Source organism: Schistocerca nitens, chromosome 6, assembly GCF_023898315.1.
Source record: "Schistocerca nitens isolate TAMUIC-IGC-003100 chromosome 6, iqSchNite1.1, whole genome shotgun sequence".
Classification (NCBI taxonomy): Eukaryota; Metazoa; Arthropoda; class Insecta; order Orthoptera; family Acrididae; genus Schistocerca; species Schistocerca nitens.
In genome coordinates this window covers 538026310-538051475 of record NC_064619.1, presented here as the reverse complement: position 1 = coordinate 538051475, position 25166 = coordinate 538026310, and the positions used below count along the sequence as shown (strand labels likewise).

At 39.9% G+C, this 25166-nt stretch overlaps 1 protein-coding gene across 1 annotated transcript in view; it reads right to left on the bottom strand.

Moving 5' to 3' along the window:
• The window catches only part of LOC126263080 (uncharacterized), a 303789-nt gene that overhangs the window by 258624 nt on the left and 19999 nt on the right, over positions 1 to 25166 (bottom strand). The gene's annotated exons all lie outside the window — the stretch shown is intronic.

The following is a 25166-nucleotide window of genomic DNA, read 5'->3' as shown; positions in this document are numbered from 1 at the left end:
GAGTCAGAAAGAGCTTATCAGAAGGACAAAAACTTATAATCTCCTGCAGAGACTTGAGGAAACCGGGTAAACATCTATTTCTGAATTATCTTAACACGAGATATTTTTTCACTTGACAGTTAATTTCAGGGAATTTATAACTACCGCAAAAAACGTAAATGACCCTAAAGTATTCAAATGTGGACGGATTCATTCCGACTTTTCAACCTACTTCACTGAATTACACCAGGCCGTTATAATTAAAGTGCAGTAACTCACAGAGGTCCAGTGTGGGCTGTAATTATCGTATGGCAGCAAGACCTGGTTGATATTCTAATGCAGTAATGCGGAACAAATTTACGCTGGTAAATATTACCCGTGGTCTAGGTCTGCCGGCACGGTAGCTCAGCGTGTTCGGTCAGAGGGTTCGCTGCCCTCTGTAATAAAAAAACTGAGTGAATGGATCAATAACGAACTTCAACGGGCGTCAGGAGACGTCCGCCACGAACAATTGAAACGAACAATAAAAAAAAGGGGGTAGCGCCTTTGATTCATAATCAAAAACGTCTTCGGTCCCGGGTTCGATCCTCGCCACTGCCTAAATTTTGATAAATAATCAGCATTGGCGACCGAAGACTTCCGGCATAAGAAGTCAGCCTCATTCTGCCAACGGCCTTGTCAAAGAGGGTGGAGGAGCGGATAGAGGTTCAGGGCACTCTCTTGTCCTAGGGGTGGGAAATTGCCTCTAAAGGCGGAAGAATCAGCAATGATGAACGACTTGAGGATGCAGAAGGCAATGGAAACCACTGCATTAAAGACACGTAACGTGTATCCACAGGACATGTGGCCTGTAATTAAAGAAGTGTCATGGTGATCTCTCCATTGGCAAAAGATTCTGGAATAGTCCCCCGTTCGGATCTCCGGGAGGGGACTGCCAAGGGGGAGGTTACCATGAGAAAAAGATTGAATAATCAACGAAAGGATAACGTTCTACGAGTCGGGGCGTGGAATGTCAGAAGCTTGAACGTGGTAGGGAAACTAGAAAATCTGAAAAGGGAAATGCAAAGGCTCAATCTACATATAGTAGGCGTCAGTGAAGTGAAGTGGAAGGAAGACAAGCACTTCTGGTCTGATGAGTATCGGGTAATATCAACAGCAGCAGAAAATGGTATAACACGTGTAGGATTCGTTATGAATAGGAAGGTAGGGCAGAGGGTGTGTTACTGTGAACAGTTCAGTGACCGGGTTGTTCTAATCAGAATCGACAGCAGACCAATACCGACCGCGATAGTTCAGGTATACATGCCGACGTCGCAAGCTGAAGATGAACAGATAGAGAAAGTGTATGAGGATATTGAAAGGGTAATGCAGTATGTAAAGGGGGACGAAAATCTAATAGTCATGGGCGACTGGAATGCAGTTGTAGGGGAAGGAGTAGAAGAGAAGGTTACAGGAGAATATGGGCTTGGGACAAGGAATGAAAGAGGAGAAAGACTAATTGAGTTCTGTAACAAGTTTCAGCTAGTAATAGCGAAAACCCTGTTAAAGAATCACAAGAGGAGGAGGTATACTTAGAAAAGGCCGGGAGATACGGGAAGATTTCAATTAGATTACATCATGGTCAGACAGAGATTCCGAAATCAGATACTGGATTGTAAGGCGTACCCAGGAGCAGATATAGACTCAGATCACAATGTAGTAGTGATGAAGATTAGGCTGAAGTTCAAGACATTAGTCAGGAAGAATCAATACGCAAAGAAGTGGGATACGGAAGTACTAAGGAATGACGAGATAAGTTAGAAGTTGTCTAACGCTATAGATACAGCAATAAGGAATAGCGCAGTATGCAGTACAGTTGAAGAGGAATGGACATCTCTAAAAAGGGCCTTCACAGAAGTTGGGAAGGAAAACATAGGTACTTAGAAGTTAGCTGCGAAGAAACCATGGGTAACAGAAGAAATACTTCAGTTGATTGATGAAAGGAGGAAGTACAAACATGTTCCGGGAAAATCAGGAATACAGAAATACAAGACGCTAAGGAATGAAATAAACAGGAAGTGCAGGGAAGCTAAGAAAGAAATGGCTGCAGGAAAAATGTGAAGACATCGAAAAAGATATGATTGTCGGAAGGACAGACTCAGCATACAGGAAAGTCAAAACAACCTTTGGTGACATTATAAGCAACGGTGGTAACATTAAGAGTGCAACGGGAATCCCACTGTTAAATGCCGAGGAGAGAGCAGACAGGTGGAAAGAATACATTGAAGGCCTCTATGAGGGTGAAGATTTGTCTGATGTGATAGAAGAAGAAACAGGAGTAGATTTAGAAGAGATAGGGGATCCAGTATTATAATCGGAATTTAAAAGAGCTTTGGAGGACTTACGGTCAAATAAGGCAGAAGGGATAGATAACATTCCATCAGAATTTCTAAAATCCTTGGGAGAAGGGGCAACAAAACGACTATTCACGTTGGTGTGTAGAATATATGAGTCTGGCGACATACCATCTGACTTTCGGAAAAGCATCATCCACACAATTCCGAAGACGGCAAGAGCTGACAAGTGCGAGAATTTTCGCACAATCAGCTTAAAAGCTCATGCATCGAAGCTGCTTACAAGAATAATGTACAGAAGAATGGTAAAGAAACTTGAGAATGCGCTAGGTGACGATCAGTTTGGCTTTAAGAAAAGTAAAGGGACGAGAGAGGCAATTCTGACGTTACGGCTAATAATGGAAGCAAGGCTAAAGAAAAATAAAGACACTTTCATTGGATTTGTCGACCTGGAAAAAGCGTTCGACAATATAAAATAGTGCAAGATGTTCGAGATTCTGAAAAAAGTAGGGGTAAGCTATAGGGAGAGACGGGTCATATACAATATGTACAACAACCAAGAGGGAATAATAAGAGTGGACGATCAAGAACGAAGTGCTCGTTTTAAGAAGGGTGTAAGACAAGGCTGTAGCCTTTCGCCCCTACTCTTCAATCTGTACATCGAGGAATCAATGATGGAAATAAAAGAAAGGTTCGGGAGTGGAATTAAAATACAAGGTGAAAGGATATCAATTATACGATTCGCTGATGACATTGCTATCCTGAGTGAAAGTGAAGAAGAATTAAATGATCTGCTGAACGGAATGAACAGTCTAATGAGTACACAGTATGGTTTGAGAGTAAATTGGAGAAAGACGAAGGTAATGATAAGTAGTGGAAATGAGAACAGCGAGAAACTTAACATCAGGATTGATGGTCACGAAGTCAATCAAGTTAAGGAATTCTGCTACCTAGGCAGTAAAATAACCAATGACGGACGGAGCAAGGAGGACATCAAAAGCAGACTCGCTATGCCAAAAAAAGGCATTTCTGGCCAAGAGAAGTCTACTAATATCAAATACCGACCTTAATTTGAGGAAGAAATTTCTGAGGATGTACGTCTGGAGTACAGCATTGTATGGTAGTGAAACATGGACTGTGGGAAAACCGGAACAGAAGAGAATCGAAGCATTTGAGATGTGGTGCTATAGACGAATGTTGAAAATTAGGTGGACTGATAAGGTAAGGAACGAGGAGGTTCTACGCAGAATCGGAGAGGAAAGGAATATGTGGAGAACACTGATAAGGAGAAGGGACAGTATGATAGGACATCTGCTAAGACATGAGGGAATGACTTTCATGGTACGAGAGGGAGCTGTAGAGGGCAAAAACTGCAGAGGAAGACAGAGATTGGAATACGTCAAGCAAATAATTGAGGACGTAGGTTGCATGTGCTACTCTGAGATGAAGAGGTTAGCACAGGAAAGGAATTCGTGGCGGGCCGCATCAAACCAGTCAGTAGACTGATGACAAAAAAAAAAAAATATTTATATTATTGTCAATTTTGGTCACCAGGTGCATATCTGCTGCTGTGAATGGCTCTGATCACTATGGGACTTAACGTCTGAGGTCATCAGTCCCCTAGAACTTAGAACTACTTAAACCTAACTAACCTAAGGACATCACACACATCTATGCCCGAGGCAGGATTCGAACCTGCGACCGTAGCGGTCGCGCGGTTCCAGATTGCAGCCACTGCGGCCGGCGCTGCTGTGAATGCATAAGATGAAAGCTTGTGCCAAGGCCCGAACCTGAATATGGTTTTCCTGCTTATTATGCAAACGTACCAAACCGCTACACCACCCTGACACTGTGGCTAAAAGAGCTACATCGATTTCCATAGTCCAGTGCTCTCTCAAACAGAAACTTCGAAGGAGTTAAAAGGTGTTGTGAAGAACATTTTACTAGTCCACTGCCCCCCCCCCCCCCCGCACACACACACAAATTTCAGTTGGGTTAAGGAGGGCTTTGGACTAGGGGAATCCATGTGGGACTGTTACCCATAAGGCCAGGGTGGTGTAATGGATAGCACATCTGCTTAATAAGCAGAAGACCCAGATTCAAGGCCCAGCCTTGGCACAATTTTAATTCATTACTTCATTTTATATCCTTACTAAAGATAAAGTTGAATCTCAGATGTTCGGCTGCTTACCTGGGTGGTAACGGGCTTCGCCTCGCCTGCAAGCGGGCCCGGGTTCGATTACCGGCCGACTTGGAGATTTTTTTCACTTGGGGACTGGGTCCTCATCATCATTTCATCCTCATCACCGACGCCCAAGTCGCCCAATGTTGTGTCGATTGAAATAAGACTGGCACCTGGCGGCCGAACTTCCCCGGACGGGGCCTCCCGGCCAACGATGCCATACGCCCATTTCCATTTTTTTTTAAGTCTCAGATATCTCCATAAAAGTGTAATTCTATCAGATCAGTGAAGAAATATTTCTATATGCCATGGCTTAGGAATAAGATGTGGGCAGAGAAGCTCAAACAAGTGAGAAAGACCTAATGTTGATTTTATTTTTAATGACCTCATATACAATTTTCTCAATTATAGCACAAGAAATGCTGTACAGCGCCAGATTTGCACCTGGTGGCCAAAATTGGAAATATTTTATTGCAGACAAACCTGTCACAGAACCCATTTTATAATTTAGTGTGGTCGTCCCAATGGTTAATATAGTGCAGACATTTACCCATGGAGCAATATTCACTGCTGTCATCGATTGCACTGCTGATTACTTCTCCTACTCCTTTTATTGCAGTAAGGGGGACCAGTTATTTTCTGCAGTGTTGGGAGGTATCTGTAGCTGCCTCAATAGATGGAAGTTAACTCAGCAGGACCAGGGTTTCATAAACTGGTTATGCAGGTACGGGACAGGGAACTCACTGTGTCCCATCTCTGCAAGGCAGGCATGCTGAGGACAGCTTGCGTTCCGTAAAAAAACTGCATTGCGTAAGATGCTAGAAGGAATTATCTTTGGAGAGCTGAAAATCTGAAAGCCAGTTCTGTCACTAAGAACTTGAGACAGTGGGAGCGGCCGTTGTCCGAGTAACAGGGCTCTGACTGGCTTACAATAATTATTTCGATACAAGGCGCATTTTCCCATGCGTGTCTATGGGCAAGCCTTTTAGTAGGATGGAGTCAGAAAGTTATGTAGTGGAAGAGACTTCCTGCTGTCCTTCCCATGCCACGCCAGTATTGGTTAACCATGACAAAATCCGCAGGACTGGGAATTTGTTAAAAATGTTTATAAAATTATTATTGGTCAGAAGATGAAAGATCTGCTGCAATTGTCTGGCATAATTCCTACGTTGGATGAAATAGCTAAGTCTAAGAGATTGAAGTCAGAACAGATTTACTGTTGGGGTATCGAACAGTAGACACATCCTGCCAGTAGATCGATAAGTTGTTGCAGAGAATTACAGAGAGCGATGTTGCCATCTTAGACCAGTGTGCAGACGCTGAACTGGACTCAGAATTTCGAGCCACTACCGCTGGCGCCTTCCATACTCAGACTGTTTACGAGTGGTAAGCATGATCCGGGATTGCCAACATTGAGTCGAGGGTGACCCGAGATGAATTAATTTACTTCAGGTTTCATTTGTGCAGCTATGACGTACTAGCTCTTTAGTTGCACTTTGGCGATTCTGTTGCTGATCGTACATGCTTTTCTGGGATTCTTTCTGTAAACCACTAACTAGTTTTGCAAGCATTAGACGTTTCGCGATATATCCTTATGCTTTCACATGTCCACTCACTTGTGTCAACGCTATATTTCATAATTACAACCTTTTGTTCAATTATTGAGTGTTTTACAGCTTAATTCAGTGGATAATTCTTTAGTTTCATGTTTTCTGATAGTACACCAAATTGTTACAGTGACCACTAGTTTTGCAGTTAGACAACACTATTCGTTAATATATGGAAGTGAGTTGTGGTACCTGTAGTTTTATGCTTAACTGGGCCACTCCTAGTGGATTTCCTTCAATAAGGCGTTGTCCATTGAACGCTATTATTTCTCTTAAATTAGCATTATCTTGTGGTGTGCAACCCCGTAAGTCATTGGGAATCAGACTTGTTGTATATTAGGAGTTTGCTAAAGAGCTCAACCAAAACACTTCACAGCACCTTCACTGAAAAGTATATTTCATTTAATTAAATGAAAGGAACGAAATATAAATAAAGATATGAGATTCTCTTTCTATTCGTGATTCCTAAACCCCAAGAATGAAGGCTTTTAATACAGAACAATATGACTAATATTACGTGAATGTCATGGTACACATATCACTATCTTAAAATTACCTGGTGTTCAAGCTAGTCGTTAATGATACAAAGTGCAAGAAACCTTTTGTGAATGAAATACTAGCTTGCTAAACTCAGTTACGAAAACAAAATAGTTACCGCCTCACATTTACTTTTGACCACGAATACGACTTTGTTACCGGTTAGGCTTTAGTACCCAAGAAATATTACTTCTCCAGTTTAGCCCAAAAAGTTCGCAATTATTGAAAAACATTATCCTGTCTTTCAGAGTAGACACTTGGCGAAATGTTGGGTACGTCTCTCATTGTAGCATCATGAATACAAACCTAAGACTGCTGTCATACATCACTCCCCTTGTTTCTCAGTATAATTCAGTTGCAGCCATGTTCATCAGCCGGCCGAAGTGGCCGTGCGGTTAAAGGCGCTGCAGTCTGGAACCGCAAGACCGCTACGGTCGCAGGTTCGAATCCTGCCTCGGGCATGGATGTTTGTGATGTCCTTAGGTTAGTTAGGTTTAACTAGTTCTAAGTTCTAGGGGACTAATGACCTCAGCAGTTGAGTCCCATAGTGCTCAGAGCCATTTGAACCATGTTCATCAGCTCACCACATCACATGCAAGCAAAAGCACACATTCCCGACAAACAATTGAACGGAGCACCGTGAAGAGAAAACTTTGTTTCCCTTCATACTTGGAAGCCATGCGGGCCGTAACACCAACTTCAATCCTCATTGGCTGAGCCTCGCTCTCTACTCAAAAATGTAGTCAAGAAAAACTAGTATAGCAGAAACAGGAATGAGTATTCACAAAATCGATCAGTGATTGCTGATATGACAGCAAGGATTGCTAATGTGTAGTTGACAGCCATTGTTTATGGAAGTTGCCAAATTATAAAATTGGAATTGGAGAACAGATTTGGAATCTGTTATATAGAGGAATTAGTAAAACACTGACATTCTTGCTCCGGTGTTTGAATAAAGTAGCAAAATTTGTAATAATAAACTGCTTAAATGAATTTAATTCCTTTCTCATTGTCGATAGCTGCGTATATTCCCTATATTGCTTCACATACGCATACAAAAAGAAAGCAGCGTTTTCAGAATAAAATCGGTTCATGAAGTTATCACCATTCACCAGTCGTAGCAAATTTACAAAACCATCAGCTTTATTGAGAATGGATCAGAAAGTCGCCAGAAAAAGAGATTCACAGTTTGGATACAATAGTCAGATCACACGTAATTTGATCTTGCTCAAAATAACCGTAAGACACTATTAAACGGCCAGCAAATAATCTCAATGGCTGAATGCGAAATGCATTCGGCAACGGTGTCTCTTTGGTGTCATCTGCTGAGCTTGCAGTTCCAGCAAGCATTGAAACAAATATTCACGTACACCTTAATAACTGCTGAGAGAACTTTTAGTTATAAATTATAACAAGAAGCTTAGAGAATCTAAACATATATGAATATAAATGAAATCCATACGTTACTACAGAGACACACAGAATACGTCTTCTCAGATCAAAGCAGACAAGACAAGGAAGTCAAGTTTTCTGTGAAGATCTTCACTCCTCACTTTTTCTAAAACATTTGAAATTAAACAGTCTGTGATTCGTTTCAGCCACAGGCTGATTTCCCCGATATCGTTGATCTTAATATACAGTTCATGTAATTTTTTGTGCGCAGTATTCCGTTTCTATAAGTTTCATTACACTTTTTATATTCAATTTAAAACATTTCTAGAATTACAAGGCGCACATATGCAAAAAAGAAAATACTTTCGAATAATTCACACATAAAAGAAACGACATTCCTCAATTAATGCTGCAACGGCTCCTCAAAAGCTTGAAGATATTGTGCATACAAACTACATTGAAAGCTTCGACAAATTTTTTGGACATGTTCGTTATGTTGTGTTGATTTTGAAAAGATATCCTTTTGATTGTAGTGTAGGATTATAATTTGTAGGTGATGTTGTCACCTTTAAATATTCGGTACTGCTTTCGTTCACCAATTAATGTATTGTAAATTTATACATGTGAAAAATGAAAACAATAATTTACATAGACGTACATACAGTGTGACTTTACAGGTATATATATGTTGAATAAATGACAAGTAAACAAACTTCTTTCGTTGAGAGATCTTTCATTTGAGTCTTTTTGATGGTTTATGAAAATTTACACAATTTTGAGTTGTCTGTTTTTGTGTTACAGAATGCTGTGTAGGCTCGTTGAGTCCCGACAGTTGATGGGTTTACAGTAAACAGGTGATACAGTTTGGTTTCTTGTGCATTTGTTGTTGTTTTGGATTTTGGCGGCAGTGGATGTGGGCGTGGCGCAGAGAAGTGGGAGGCCACCCCCACAACCTCGGACAAGCTTTTGGCGATAGGAACACGGCAGCACATGGCCGTCTCAGATATCGTAGGTTGCACTGACAACTGACGATCGCAGCGAGAAAGGTGTGCTGCAGTATTATTGCCACTGTCTCCATCTACGCTCGAGTTTGTTTGTAAAAAGATGAAACAGCAGCATCAGTTGCTTGAAACTGTTTGTAAATCGCTAACCTGCCAACAAAAATATCGCTCTTGAACAGTTTGTTGACAACGAATGCGCAGTTAATTTATATGATCACGACTTGTAGGTGTGGGAACTGGTGTTGTTTACAGACCCAAATTTGGTACTGGGCATTGTCTTCACAAATCACATCGGTCAAAACTAAATTGGTTCATTTTGCTGCTACAGCGGTTCATTATTCAATATTTTCACTTCAAAATAAAATAATTTCTCTGTGCACACAGGTGTCTTTCCGATATATATTATCACTCGAGTACAGAGAAAAGTTTAAATTCAAACACTGAAATACGCTCTCTCACAATCAGTTCCTGTAGGCAAGCAGGTTGTTGTTGGCGGTAATTTACACCGGCGATCCTTCATGAGTTTACTACGTACACGGCCGGCCGAAGTGGCCGTGCGGTTAAAGGCGCTGCAGTCTGGAACCGCAAGACCGCTACGGTCGCAGGTTCGAATCCTGCCTCGGGCATGGATGTTTGTGATGTCCTTAGGTTAGTTAGGTTTAACTAGTTCTAAGTTCTAGGGGACTAATGACCTCGGCAGTTGAGTCCCATAGTGCTCAGAGCCATTTGAACCATTTTTACTACGTACACATTGGTGTGAGTGTTGTAGAAACTGTCTCCGTGTTTGCAAAATACCGTCGATTCTCAGGCTGCTGTTTCTACGAGTTTATGGTTTATTTCTACCCGTCACAGCTGCGCAGAGATAAATTACCTTTACTGTACACATTTACGGTTTTTCGCTAACCTAGTTTCAGTTGTTTCACTCCCGTAACACAGCAAATTGTATTAAAACGTCTCTGGCTTTTCTGTTTATATCGTCCTTGGGTTTACACAGTACAATTTAATTTTTGTGAGGAAGTTGTACTGTTTTTACCTTTGCGTGGCCATCTTCCGCAGCAGCTGTTAAAATCTGTTACTATTGGTTATCCGTCTTGAGCTGACTGCAGTCTAATTAAATCACACTAGAACCGTTTTCCTTTTATTTATGAGGCATCTTCACTGGTTGTTGGTGTTTACTTACACATTCTGCTCCTTCCCTCCTTGCTAGCAGTGGTTATCATCGAAAGACTTCGATTCACACTTGTACTTGTCAGTTTTTGCCAATCTGCAGTATTTCTTGCACTGCTTTATTTACACTTCACATTTGTAAACTGTTTCTCATTACGCACAGTAATAATGAACTTGCACCAGCAAACTATCAACAGTCCATCGCTGTTGCTGGGTGTCTGCCACTTGCTCACAGCGCTTCAAGGCACCCGCATCGTTCTCTTCAAGCGACAGACTTAACTCTGTCTTCATCGCGCCAGTCGACTTCACTTCCACTTCCTTATTAACCAGATACAGTCCTCAGTCAGAGCAGCACTTGCAGCGACACGTTTCTGGAATTAATACCTATAGCCGTTCCTCGAACGCCTCGCGGACTTGTTTAATGACCTAACTATACTCACAAATATACGTGCTGCACTGAATAGTACAGAGAAAAATTTGTTAAATGAAACAGTTTGCACCTCAGGTTACTACCTGATTGTGGTGGTTCTTTATGAAAAGGAAGTTTGTGAGATGAAGTTACAATTGTATTTTATGCAACTATTCTTATTGAACTGGAGAGAAAATGGTTTTCAGTCACAAAATACTTACAAAACCTCAACCATTTGAAAATGTATAACATATTAGAAACAGTCATGAACATACGAGTATTACCATAATCTATGTGCACGATGCTCATTAATTTGAGACGTTGCTCTTCACATTTTACTGTCTAAGTATTTTCACGTACAAATACAATGGACTCTTGGGTTTTCATGCACCTGAGGGTGTACTGCTTTTGGATGCACAAAATGCCTCACTCCTAAATACATCTGAGAAAATATGTACATTACCGAAAGCCATATGCTAGATAATTTATGGGACGTTATCAATGTCTTTGTCACTCTGTGATTGACTTTGCTAATCTTCTGTACTCCTGACACAGTCAGTCTCATCACATCACTATGTCTCAACTAAGCGATCATTGGACGTAGTACTGTCCCTCGAATTTAGCCTGTGGAAGCCGGTTCCTCAGGAACTGGATGCTTGGTAGGGAGGTTGAATCATATTGTAACTCATTAACGAATTTCTCAAATTTTTGAATATGAAAAATCTACGACTTGAGTCACTTTTGACAGTAAAGTCTGCATAATTTCCACAGTTCTTTCATGACATACTCAGAAATATTCGTATGAATTGTGGACCATGGTCAGATACCACGGTTGACTATATCAGAAAATGATTAAAGAATGCATAATTTTCTAATATCAGTGTTGTTGTTATCTCCTTCTTTTTATCATGGGTTCTTGCATTGCTACTCAGGAGTGTTTTCAAGAAAAGTCGTAATGAAATCAATAAGTGGTACATTCTGCAAAAACGTGATTCTGAAATTCTCTTCTATGAGAGCATCCTTGTTGCCATGATTCAAACATAGAGAAGATCTAGGTAGACCATCAGCAATGACATTAACCTTGCTGGGAACATGTGCAATTGTGAAATTAAACTGTGGCAGATACAGTGCCCATCTGGCTAAGCAACTATGAGTCAATTTCACACTAACTGAAAGTCCAGAATTCTGTGGTCAGTTGTCTGACCAAATAAATAACACCTAAGTTTCACAAGTCTCCACAAAATGGCTACATCCTCATGCTCAGTTAAATATTAGTTATGTTCATAGCTAGTGACCACCTGGTCCGCCAAGCTGTTAGTACGACGTTTCACCATTCCAATTATTTCAAGTTCCTAGAATAACGCAGTACCATGACTCATCTTATAACTGTTGAACACGTACAGAAATCCTTACTTAATGAGAAACGAGAAGAGCCTCCATAAGAATCCATTTTATACTGTCAAAAACGGTCTGTGCCTGGACGTCCCAGACCCAAGGAGATCTTAGCCTGTCACTGTACACAAATGTGGCATAGCCAAACAAGTCAAAATCATAATTTTTTTGTAAAATTTGATCAACTCTAAAAATTTACGAATGAGCTTCCTCGTCTTAGGATCAGGGAAGCATTTAATTGCCTCTGTTTCGTCTGGAGTAGGTTAAATCTCTGATGAATTCATAATAAATCCAAGAAATTTCACATGCTTCCCTCCAAATTCGGGTTTTTCCAAGTTACCAGTTTCACTGAACACTTGAAAAACACTTAACAGTAGCATTAAGTTCCGTCCGCCTGCTTAGCTGTTATGGTAACGTGCTCGCCTGCCATGCAAGTGTGCCCGGGTTCGATTCCCCGCCGGGTTGGAGATTTTCTTCGCTCGGGGACTGGGTGTTGTGTTATCCTCATCATCATTTCATCCTCATCACCGGCGCACAACTCGCCCAATGAGACGTCAAATGAAAAGAAGACATGCACTTGGCGGACGAACTTCCCCAAATAGGGTCCTCCCGTGCAATGATGCCATACGCTCATTTCATTAAGTTTCTTCTGAATTTCCTCTGCAATCAATTGATGTGACACCAGCATATGTGGGCTACGTCTTTCTTAAATCTAATGGAAGAATACCATTAAAACTTGTGATCAATGCATAAAAACATTCCAACTGGTGGGTAATTTGCGTAACTGATAGCAACAGCCACAACATAAGAATGCTGTGATCTTCCAATATGAAGGATACACCTCAATCTGCCAGTATCTTGTCGTAATCAACTGGAGACAGAATCCTAATAACATCAAATGTTGCCATAACTCATATAATGTCAATGACGTATCAGTTTCTAGCACAGCAAAAGAATTAATTTGCCTGGGATCCAACACCAACCTAATACCATTTCCTTTTGTGGCACTACCGACAGCAGGTACAATCACTACTTACTGCAATGACTTCTCAGTTTCTGCTTCAGCTCTCTCTTTGTAAATTACTGGTATAGTTGTAGGTTATGCCCTAAAAATATCTTATTGTTTAACATTAAACTGATGAAGAAATTTCTTAATAGTAGTAGAGCGTTTGGAAAAAATAGAAGAATAACGATACAATACTTAAAACAAATTTCCCTTCAATAGCTTACCTGCCTCCTCAATACAGTCACCCCATCTCCATATCTCTTGTTCAGTACAAACTCTTCTTTGGCAGTCTAGTAATAGAATTGCATTAGCCATATTCTCAGTCACGACAGATGTCCATTCAAGATATAACATAGACCTTGTGAGAAGTTTAACAAAGTGAGTGATTCAGACTCTGCTCCCATACTGTTCATTCATCAAAACGTAACATCAAGGTAGACCCATTGCAAGTCAACAACATTTCATCACACCCTAAGTCCATCACTTCTTCGTTAATTCACAATACAGCATTAACTACCAGCCTCAACACAATTACAAAATTCGTAAGAAATCTCTTATTCTGTCACAAAAATTCAGCACACACCTGTCTCTTCACCTCGACATTTTTTCTCAAGAACTGTCCCCTTCACTTTAGTCATCTACAAAGGAAGAATAGGCCAAGAACCTACACTTTCACACCTCTGAAATGCTACCTTGCCACAGACAATTATCTTCCCGAATCAGGAACAAATAATTCCATTAACATCCACCTCAATCACTGGTCTCACCACAATAAAATATTACATTGTCCTGTCTTGCATCAAACAAAATATTCCTCACGTGTTTGAAATGTATTATGCATAATTGTTCATGGCTATTGTTAAGCATATTTGCAGCACAGGAACTGGCTGCAGATGGCAATTGTCAATTGTGCGTCGGTAGGCTCTCTGCATGCACATTATTCCGCAGATGAGCTCACCACACTTCTACATTACATGAACCTGGATCACTATAGTGCCAGTGACTGCCTCTGCTGTTATCTCTCGTACCTCTCTAGTTACAAAAACTTTACCAGTCCACTGCCTCTATCTCTCCTAGAATTATCGTTCTCATTGTGATCTCGTCGTGCATCTCAGTGTCTCCATCATTTTTATACTTGTCACATCACGAATCATGTTGCTCATGATCATACTTCCTACTTTATTTTGGCCTTCAGGAAAAATAAGCTGATTACTTCTTCTACAATGACTATTGTAATCATTAGTGTAATTGTAGTAAGGTTTGGAAACCTTCCAAGTCATGGTTCACTCGAACACCGATAATAATGCAACATAAATGTTAAAGAAATTTAGTAAAACAGATGCAAATCAACTTCACACGAATGTAAGAATTTTATAAGAATTGATTTTCGCAACATGTGTCCAAAGAATTATGTAGGATTGCTAAAACAAGAATTGCTTAAGTTTTACATTATTAGGTCATGTTTAATGTGCCTTGTTCTGCCTCAGAGCAAGCTGCAGACTAGGACGAGTTTAATCAGTGTGCCCACGTGTAGAGGAGGTTCACCTTCGAAGTAAGCAACCACAGATTCAATATTCAGTGGGCCAAGCAGGCGCAAGTGAAAAGTCAGATTCTTTCCAATGAAGCTTGGTGATGAATTTCGAAACACTTGAAATTTTTTGACAGATAAGAAAGGAATATAACAAAAATCAGACACTGGGAGGGTACAAGATTTTCTACTAGTTTGGTGGTAACAGTTTTTATAAAACATTTCGATTAATTTGGAAAATCGTGTACCGTTTGATGTATAAATGAGCAAGCATACATAGCCTTTGTTGGTCCATCATGGCCAGGGGACGTCGACTGGTAAGTAATTGTCAATGTCAATCAAATTCACCAACAGCTGTATACTTTAAGATATTATTTTGTTTTATTTCACTATGCCATCTTCCGGCTCCATACACTTCTATCCAAATAACCGATCTTGTCGTATAGCTCCATAAATTACTGGATATCGTGAATTCTAATCGTTATACAATTACTTCACACGAAGATGTGACGCAGTTGTCTGTATAGGTAAAGTTGAGTAGGGAGGTCATTTTGAGGGTTAGAACAAACATTATTATGAGAAAATTTGATAATTTTTTATTTAGTCGATCTTAATCGCCTATATATATCATTTATACTACCCTGGTTACTGGATTTGGTCTGACAGTCAGATTGTCAAACCACAAAGCTTGTGTGAGAATGGGTATGCCAGCCTGAAACTGTAACCACGGTAGCAAGTACTGCATATTCATGCAACTGAGAGCAAAAAATAAAAAAAAATCCAATTTCTTCAATACGAGCAGTTTTGGACCTACCATCCCGATCCACCATGCCTCAGAACAGCATATTTTTGTTATGTATGAAGATTTATCATCGATAACTTTCTGTTTGGTTTATTTTATTTATTTGAAGTACAGTAAAGGGATTCCTGCACATAACTCGGCTCCAAGGAGTATCAATGACTCGAACATGGTAAATTACAACAGCTTCAACAGATACTGAATATACAATGACTATTATGATCATTAGCGTAATTGTAGTCAGGTTTGGAAACCTTCCAAGACATGGTTCACTAGAAAATGAAATGGCATTAGTTCAGTCGGTAGAATATCAGAGACCGAAGTAGTCTCGCATAGAGGCAGACGCTGATGACTAATCTATCATCTGTTGTGTAGCCAATGTAGAATAATTTCCTATTGTTACTCCAAGTTGTCACAATACTGATTTAGTAGACACTCACGTTGAAGCAAGATTTAAGAAGATTTCGTCTAGTCCGTAGTTCAACAACTATTGCAGAAATTTATTTGTAATACACATATTGAACGAATTTTCACAACAAGCCATCACGGCACACATTCCCCCAATGAAGATCTTAGTGACTTTGATGGGTTCTCCTTCTTTTGTAATGCGACACAATACTTGTCTCATCTTCACGATTTCAAACCACATCATCATCAGACACATGAACTCAACTGTAAAAATGAACTTCACCAACACCTTTTCTTTTTTCTCCTCGACATTTGATAATCTCTGAATTAATTCTTCTGCAGAGTCCCTTCTTCGCCTGTTAATCTCTATATAACCCTCTCAAAATATTTACAATACTTCCTGTAACTCATCAATTCTGGCGCGAATTGTACCAGTACACCTCTATTAACTACCAATTGCACAACAGAAAAATTCAACTCGTCATACTTCTTAACTGTTTAATCTCTTCTCAGAACTGAGCTTTAATTAGTCAGAATGCTTCTCTAAATCTTGTAATGGCGTGGTATAATTTGAATTCTGTACTTTAATTTGAATAACAAATTACTGGCAAGCTAACCTCTCAAGTTTCTCTGATAAATCTGTTTTAATCTTCACACATTCTTCCTTTAAATTTTGAAAATAAATTTGTAACTTTTTAATTAATTCATTAACAACTAATTCTAAATGAACCAGATCTTTTTCAGTAGCAGCAAGTTTGTCTTCTACGACAAAAATCTTCCCATCAATTTTATATGTAGTTTGTTTTTAATTGCATACCCAATTCAGTAAATTCCCAATAACTTCTTCACTAATTAGTTCACACCTTTGTTCTAAGTTTGTTCTGAGTCATGTATTTCTCCTTGTAAGTAATAATATTAACATCAAACTTCCCTGCACTTTGTGGCGTCTCCTTAGAGTTGAGACGACTCAGTGGTGATGGTTGTCCCAGTCGGTATGACGTGGAACGGCGTCCGTCGCTCACGAGAACGCCTCCCTATAACTAGTAGAAAAACACAAACTCCTCACGTGGTTTGATCGTATTTCAGAAACCGTCTTTCGTGATTAATGTCTATATTTCGGTAGAGCAGCGAGTCAGAATGTGAAGGCCGCTCTTGCTTCTACACTGATAAACGCGGCAATTACACCACTCGATGACGCGATGACTCCCTTGACCTGAAATGATGGTGACCAGTTTTCTTTTGTTGTGAGTCCGCGACAGACTTTCAGATTGCGCGAACTGGCTAACTGTAGTTCTTTTTATTATGCCCGGTTAGATAATGGATGTTGAATATTAATAATATAAAGTCTTGAATCTTCAATTCATCACCTAAGTCGTGGCCACATCATGGAATTGCGAGGATGTTAAGTTAATAAATTGTTATTCCGTCGTCAAGACATCTCTACGTCGCGTGTTCAATAACTACACGACGTAATTCCAGAGATAACATATACTTAAGCAATGTTCAGAATGCGTCGTAATCTTGGGACAAGTCAATGACTGTTCATTGTTAAATAACCATGAAGTCACTTTTCACTTCATAATATTCTAATAGTCAATTAATTGTCACTAATACACATGTTAATGCCTGTTCGATTATCTAGGCGACACGAAGAATTAAAGTTTGAATCCAATTTTATTGTTCCTTATAAATTAACTGTCCCTATGCTGAGCACGCACACCGATTTGTCACTCTGGGAATTGCTTTCGTTTCCATCAGTAATCCTGTCGTTGACGACAACTTGTGACGGTAGGCCTACGTCACATAAATATTGACATTTTTATCGGTTGTAAACAGTGAACAATATTGTTAAGGGTGAATCAAAAATTATTTGTAATTTACGTATTTGAATTTTATGAACATAATTAGTATAAAAGATTCAGTTAATGTTCTTGAAACTACTGATATGCAACGATAAATTAAAAATAGCATCTTTATTTAAAACATGTCTATGAAAATAAAAAAGGATCGAAAAGAGACGCGATTGTACGGCCGAGGAGGAAGGACGTACTTTATGGGGGACACACTGTTTTGTTTCGCGATACGGAAGGCAGCCATTGAGCGACTACACATCTTTTATGTAAGTTATTCTGTATTCTGCTAAAATAAACTAATTATTGTTATCACAAAATGAATTTATTTGTAGTAGTTCCCGCCTCAAATAGTCGCAGCGGCTAATTATTTTTAAGACGCATTTTTTCAGTAATTTGCGCTGAAGGAAGCTTATCTTCCATTGCTGCCTCTGGTCGGACATTACGCGCTGAAGTATTAATTTATTTTTCAAAGTGTTAACAGTAACTGTAAATGCGAGAGATTTCGTTGTAAGAACTTTTCTAAATTGCAACAGATAATTAATTTACGTTAAAGTTTATTTTTTAAATTATACAGATTCCATGAGTTCAGTAATTTTTATCTTGGCCGCTCCACGGCAACAATCGAAATTCTCTCGAGCCTTGCTTTCCAATCAATAAATAGAAATTAACAAAATTACACTCAATTCACTTAACGGCAACTATATTTTAGTCATCACGTCCAAAATCTGAAGTTGGTACATGAATAACAGCGGCCCTTGAAGAACCCGTTTAATATTTACTTATGCAAGTAAGTAAAAGTGATAAGAAAAGATAATATCCCTGAGAGAAGGAATCATGCTCTAAGAAAAGAAAAATTCATGCTGATAAATTAAATAAATATATATATATATATAAATTTTATATGTATATATACAACGTAGCAAATGAACAACGTAACAAACTTCTGACAGTTCGGCGCAATTGTGCGTTCTTCGTGTTTGCATTTGTCTGTTACCTACTCGAGACTACTAATCGTTTTTCTGTCGGCGATCTTTCTTTTTAAATGTCCTTGAATGTTCGTGCGTATTCAGTATCACGAAGGCTAAGTCCCATAACAAATCTCACAAGATTTAATTTCGTCACGGATCTCCGTATGCTGTCATCTTGTTAACGGTAAAGATGACTTTGCTTTAGTATGACTTCTGAATAACACTTCAGTCTATATCGCAAAACTTTCAAACTTTCGATTAGCTTAAAACAATCTAGTAGCGCTTACATGCATGCTACTATCGCAATAGTACTAGAGAGCGACTAGATAGCAACTGAAGCTAACATTTCCATTTCCGAGTTACATTGTAGTCACATCGAAGTTCCTTTTCGATGCGGCTACAACTGTCTTCTATGATAAATGTTACCTTTGGCCAATTTACCATCTGGGCTTTAATCTTCGTTATTAATTATTTTGCAATTCCTTCTTTGATGTTTTTGTTGCGTATCCTATCATATTCTTTCATTCAGTCTCTATTTCATGATAAATATCACCATTCACATGACATTCCTGTTGATCAAATTATGACAAGTGTAAATTTTGTCGTCAGTAGCTGCAATCACTGTCAGGATGACTAATTTTCCTACTTCCTTTACAACAAAAGGTTGTTTATTGGGTTTTCTGTAATTGGGCTGTTATAACTTGCTTCTACTCCCTCCTCTATCTTGTCATCAAATCCCTTTAAGCAGCTTCGATTGTCTTACAAATACTTAGCTAAGTTATTTTTGTTGTTCTTATTACAAGTTCCCTGTTCCTCTTAAGTAATTTTACACTAATCAAATAATCTGCTGTTAAAATATAGTGTGTTATTAGTTTCTAAGTTTTCCAGTTGAGCTTATTGATCTACAACAAAAGATTTAGGAATACAGTTGCATCAACCACGTATGTAGTATGCTTTTATGATCTACATCTTCATACATAATCTACAAACCACCATATGCTGCGTGGCAGAGGATACCCTGTACCACTCTAGTTCTTCCCATTCCAGTTCTACTCGCAAATAGAGCGAGGGAAAAACGTCCGTCTGTGTACATCCTTATGAGCCCCAATTTCTCCCATCTATGGTTCTTATGCAAAATGTATGTCGTCGTCAGTAGAATCATTCTGTAATCAGCTTTCCCGTTCTCTTAATTTTCTCAATAGTGTTCCTCAAAAAGAACGTCGCTTCCCCTCAAGGGATTCCCATTTGAGTTCCAGAAGCATCTCCATAATACTTGTGTGTTGGTCGAACCGACACCACTCTGGGGATGATTATCGACAAATGCCCGCTAAAAATGAATGCAAAAAATTGGAAGCAGGTCACCAATAAAATGCAAGGTGCCATCTATGAAAACAATTGGCGGTCCGTTAACATTCTCCAACGCATACGACTCCTTAGCAGTTATATATTCAGTAATGCGTACTATATGGCCCAACTATTTCCAGTCCCCAAGATGCAGGCCAAACACGTGATGAAACTCTCTAATAGATTTATCTGGCAAGGGCATCTGTTCAAAGTGAAATACACCATGCTGACGTCTTCCAGACAGGTCGGCGGACTAAACATGCCTGACATTAACCGAAAGTGTACTGCGTTATATATTAAACGAATCAGCCATTTGTTGGACAAGGAACCTCTCAGCGTAACCAGTTGGCTCTTCCGAACCTTACAACCCACCGATATGCATCCACCCATTGATGTAGGTAAAATACATTACAAACTACGACATGTCAAGCAGTTTTTTCTTGAAGTAAGCTATATTGATGGACATTATTTCACGCAGGATATACCGACGACGCACCTGTTATTAAAAAGATGGACATCTCCAATAGTCCGGAATCCCATTGAACTTAAATACTCGAGTGTTCATTGGAAGGCAGTTTGGGGCAACATAAGTTTAACTGTCCACATTGCCGAAGTGGCGTCCACATGGTATAATGTGGTAAACGATGTTATACCCACTAATGAAAGGTTGCATAGAATCGGTTTAAGTGACAGTGATAAATGCGTCCGCTGTGGTCTAGTCGACACCTTACGCCATCGCTTCACTTGTGGCGGTCATCTCATTAACTGGAAAAAAAGCAGCCCAGCCAGCCACTGCACCGACATCCTGCTCTGGCCAGACGCGAAACACTTTCCCGCCACCAAGAACAACACCGTGATGTGGATGTTAGGTCAGTTTGTGACATAAATCATCATCCACAATAGTGAAGATAATCTCATTAGTTTCGAGGCTTACATGAGAACGGCACGCTGGAAGATGAAACGTTACCCAAATTTCAGGAAGGTGTTTACTAACATGTTAGACATAATTTTTGAAAAACAAGGCGTAGGGTAATTCTCGATGCCGGTAAGGACACAAGTCACATGCAAGACTATGTAGCGAACAAAATACACAACGAATAAGGGGTTATACCAGTTCCTAGGACTACTCCCGACTTCTCAATGGTGTTATTAACTTCATTATGACGTTTTCATTAATTTATGTTCCTGTGCATCTCTTGTTATCCGCTTGTGTGCTCCAAATGACTTTGAGTTTGGACGGTTATGAATCAAATGACAGAACTGTCATTCCAGTTAAGACAATCAATTATATATATGTTTGCGTTTTGCTTCTATGTCTCTGTCTGGACTGAAGAGGCTATTGTCAGTTTACTATTTATGTTCTATTTTGTAAGCTTACAAATAGCGCTATATTGAAATGTGTTCTTCAGTCTATTGTAGGATACAATTCGTGTTGAATCAGTTCCAGCACTTCAATATTTTGTTTTTGTGCTTATGTACATATATGGTTGTTTTAATAAAGGAAAAAAGGTAAAAAAAAACAATAACAAAACTAGCAGCCCACCTCAGAATTATCTCGACGCCTTCCTTTAATCCCTTCTGGTACTGATCCCAAACACTCGACTGGTACTCAAGAATGGGTCGTACTAGTGTCCCGTATGCCGTCTCCTTTACAGACGAACGACACTTTCTTAAAATTGACCCAAAAAACCAGAGTCAACCATTCGCTTTCCCTACTACAGTCTTTACATGCTTGCTCCACGTCACATCGGACGTGCTGCGTTAAGCACCACACTATTAATGCTCTATTCGAGATTTACGGGTTTGTTTCTCCTAATTACCTGCTGTAATTTAAATTTTTATAAACATAGAGCTAGCTGCCATTCATCACACCAACTAGAAATCATGTTTAAGCCATCTTGTATTCTCGTACAATCACCCAAGGACGACACCTTCAGCAAATAGCAGCACGTTTGCTGCTCACCTTGTGCACTAAATCATTTATGTATAAAGAAATTGACAGTGGTCCTATCACTCTTCCCTGTAGAACTCCTAATGATACCCTTGTCCATGATGAACATTCGCCGTCGAGGACAACGTACTGTTTTCTGTTACTCAGGAAGTCATCGAGCCATTCACACATCTGGAGACCTATTCCGTATGTTCGTACCTACGTTAACAGCCTGTGGTGAGCCATCGTGTCAAATGGTTTTCGAAATCTAGGAATGTGGAATTTTTCCTGTTCTTCAGCACTAATGACATAATGTGATATAAGCGTGAGCTGAATTTTGCACGAGCGATGTTTTCTAAACCGTGCTGATTCGTAGACAGACGCTTATCGGTCTCAAGGAAATTTGTTATTTTCAAACTGATAATATGTTCAAGAATTCTTCACCAAACTGAAGTTAAGGCTATTGGTCAGTAATTTTACAGGTCCGTTCTTTTACCGTTCTTTTACCCTTCACCTGTGCTTCCTTCCAGTGGCATGGAACTTTGCACTGAGCTAGAGATCAGCAATAATGGCGAGCTAAGTATGGGGCAATTTCGATGGGTAATATTTGTAAAAGTTATCTGGGATTCTAGCCAGACATGGAGACCTATTTTATTTCAACTCTTCCAGATGTTTCTCCACGCTAGGGATGCCTATAACCATGTCCTCCATATGGGACTCTGTGCGGTGGTCAAATGATAATGTGTTTCTACGATTCTATTGCGTGAACGATTTCTCGAATGTGAAATTGAAAACTTTGTCTTTCCTTTTGCTATCATCTGCTACCACATCAAATTAGTCAATTAGAAGCCTAAGACCCGCTTAGTGGTTTTACCTACGAGCAGAATTTTCTTAGGTTCTCGGCAACAGCATTTGCTAAGGTATGGCGGTTGAAGTTGTATGCTTCGCGTAATGATCTTGTTACAGACACACAAATCTCTACTATCTTTTGCTTTGCGTCTTTCGTGCTTTCTCTTTTGAAGTGAGAGCGCAACAGCTGACGCTTCCGCAGCATTTTCCGCATTTCGCTGTTCAAACACAGCGGGTCTTTTCGGACCTTAACTCACTTGCTCGGCACATACTTCTCCAGACCACGACTTACAATCCGTTTAACTTTGCCTATAATTCCTGTACGTCCATTATAATGAAACTAAATTATGTCAATTCAGTGTGTAAGTGGGATGCTAACAACTGCTTACGAGCTGTTTCTAGCAGAAATTCTTTCCTAGACTTTTAGATTAATTTATTATATTTAATAACTATAGTTGGTATGATGACATCATGGTCACTGATCCCTGTCTCTATAATGACGCCGACGATAAGGTCAAACCTGTTTTTAGGTACAAGATCTAAAATATTTCCATTGCAGCTGGGCTGTCGAAGTAACTGTTCATGACAGTTGTCTGAAAACGTGTTCAAAATTACTTCACAAGACCGTCTGTCTGTAACCTGTGCATTTAATCTATAGACGTCTCAGTCTATACCCGGTGAGTTAAAGTCGCCTGCAACTAATACTTCATGATCTGGGTATTTCCGCGTTAGTGACTGTAAACTCTCTTTGAATGGCGTAAAACTGTCACCATGGAATAGGTGTCTGGTAAAAACATCCAACAATTAACTTTATTTCACCTAGATCTGTTACACGTGACTCGAGAATAATTTGAGCACAAGAAATGTCCTGAAGGGCAGCAAACTCTGGAACTTTGCTACGAATAATTCGACAGTTATCGGATAAAATACTGAAAGTAAAAGTGTCTTATCTCTAAACGGAGTCTGAATTCGCCATCTGCTTGTTATCTGACTGGTATTCAGCAGGGTACCTCAAACTATCGCCTAGCTTAGAAAATTCCAATGTGCACTGCACAATACTCTGCTACCCGAGTAACTGCTTTCTTTGTGTAGTGCACATTTCAGCTATTACGAGGAGTCCTCTAACTCTCCACCAGCTCATGCACGTCCAGAAATCAGCAGCCAAGAGCGTCACAAAGTCGATGAAGCCTTTGACTGAGACCTTCCACTCGGTTCCAAAACGAAGGCGCCGATCAATTGGCAACTTGCAGAGCCGACAGCCTTCACCACTTCCACCAGCAGCCTGTGTGAACTTAGGATGGCCTCGGAATCCAAGCAACAGGCATCGACGGTGCCGACGTGAGCTACAACTTGCAGACGAAGGCACCCTGCAGGCTCGACAGTCCCACGCATCGCCTCCTCTACATCTCAGATGGGGCGCATGGCAGACATATCGAGTGCACACTTGCTTTTTCTCCGGCCTTGAACGCTTTTTCCCTAGAAGCTCCGTAATGCATATAAAGAGACAATACCCCTGACTTCTCACTCGACAGTCAGTAAATACTGCGCAAATAAGCCCCTAAGTTTCACAGTCGATGTTAATTGACCAGCATTTGCTACAGAAGTAGAAGAAATATGCACTAAAGTATCAATACTGGACTAAAGTGGCTAAACAAGGCTGGAAACAACTACATTCTCATTCATGACAAGATAGCTGGTTTCTAGATTTCAAATCTGCCTAAAACAAACCCTCTTTGACTAATAGGCATAATAGCTGAATAACTATCAAATACCAGAATGAGATTTTCACTCTGCAGCCGAGTGTGCGCTGATATGAAACTTCCTGGCAGATTAAAACTGTGTGCCCGGCAAAGGTCCCGAGTTCGAGTCTCGGTCGGACACACAGTTTTAATCTGCCAGGAAGTTTCATATCAGCGCACACTCCGCTGCAGAGTGAAAATCTCATTCTGGAAACATCCCCCAGGCTGTGGCTAAGCCATGTCTCCGCAATATCCTTTCTTTCAGGAGTGCTAGTTCTGCAAGGTTCGCAGGAGAGCTTCTGTAAAGTTCGGAAGGTAGGAGACGAGGTACTGGCAGAAGTAAAGCTGTGAGTACCGGGCTCAGATGGTAGAGCACTTGTCCGTGAAAGGCAAAGGTCCCGAGTTCGAGTCTCGGTACCGCACACAGTTTTAATCTGCCAGGAAGTTACAACTATCAAATACATTCTCGCTTCCTTGAGAAGCAGCAACTGAGATGACTGAATCAAAATGTTCTACAACATGGGATTCTTCTCTTTTCTTTCAAAACGGACACTTCTGGTCCCTCTCCCACAAAATTTACAATTCGCCATTATTTACTGACTATCAATGAAACTAAAAATCGAGTTACAATCTAAAAACGAAATCATAAGACTATTAAAATCACTAAAAATTTATTACAACCTGAAGACGAATTTACAAGACATCAAGATGCAAAAAATCCTTACAGTTTCCAAAATGCACAA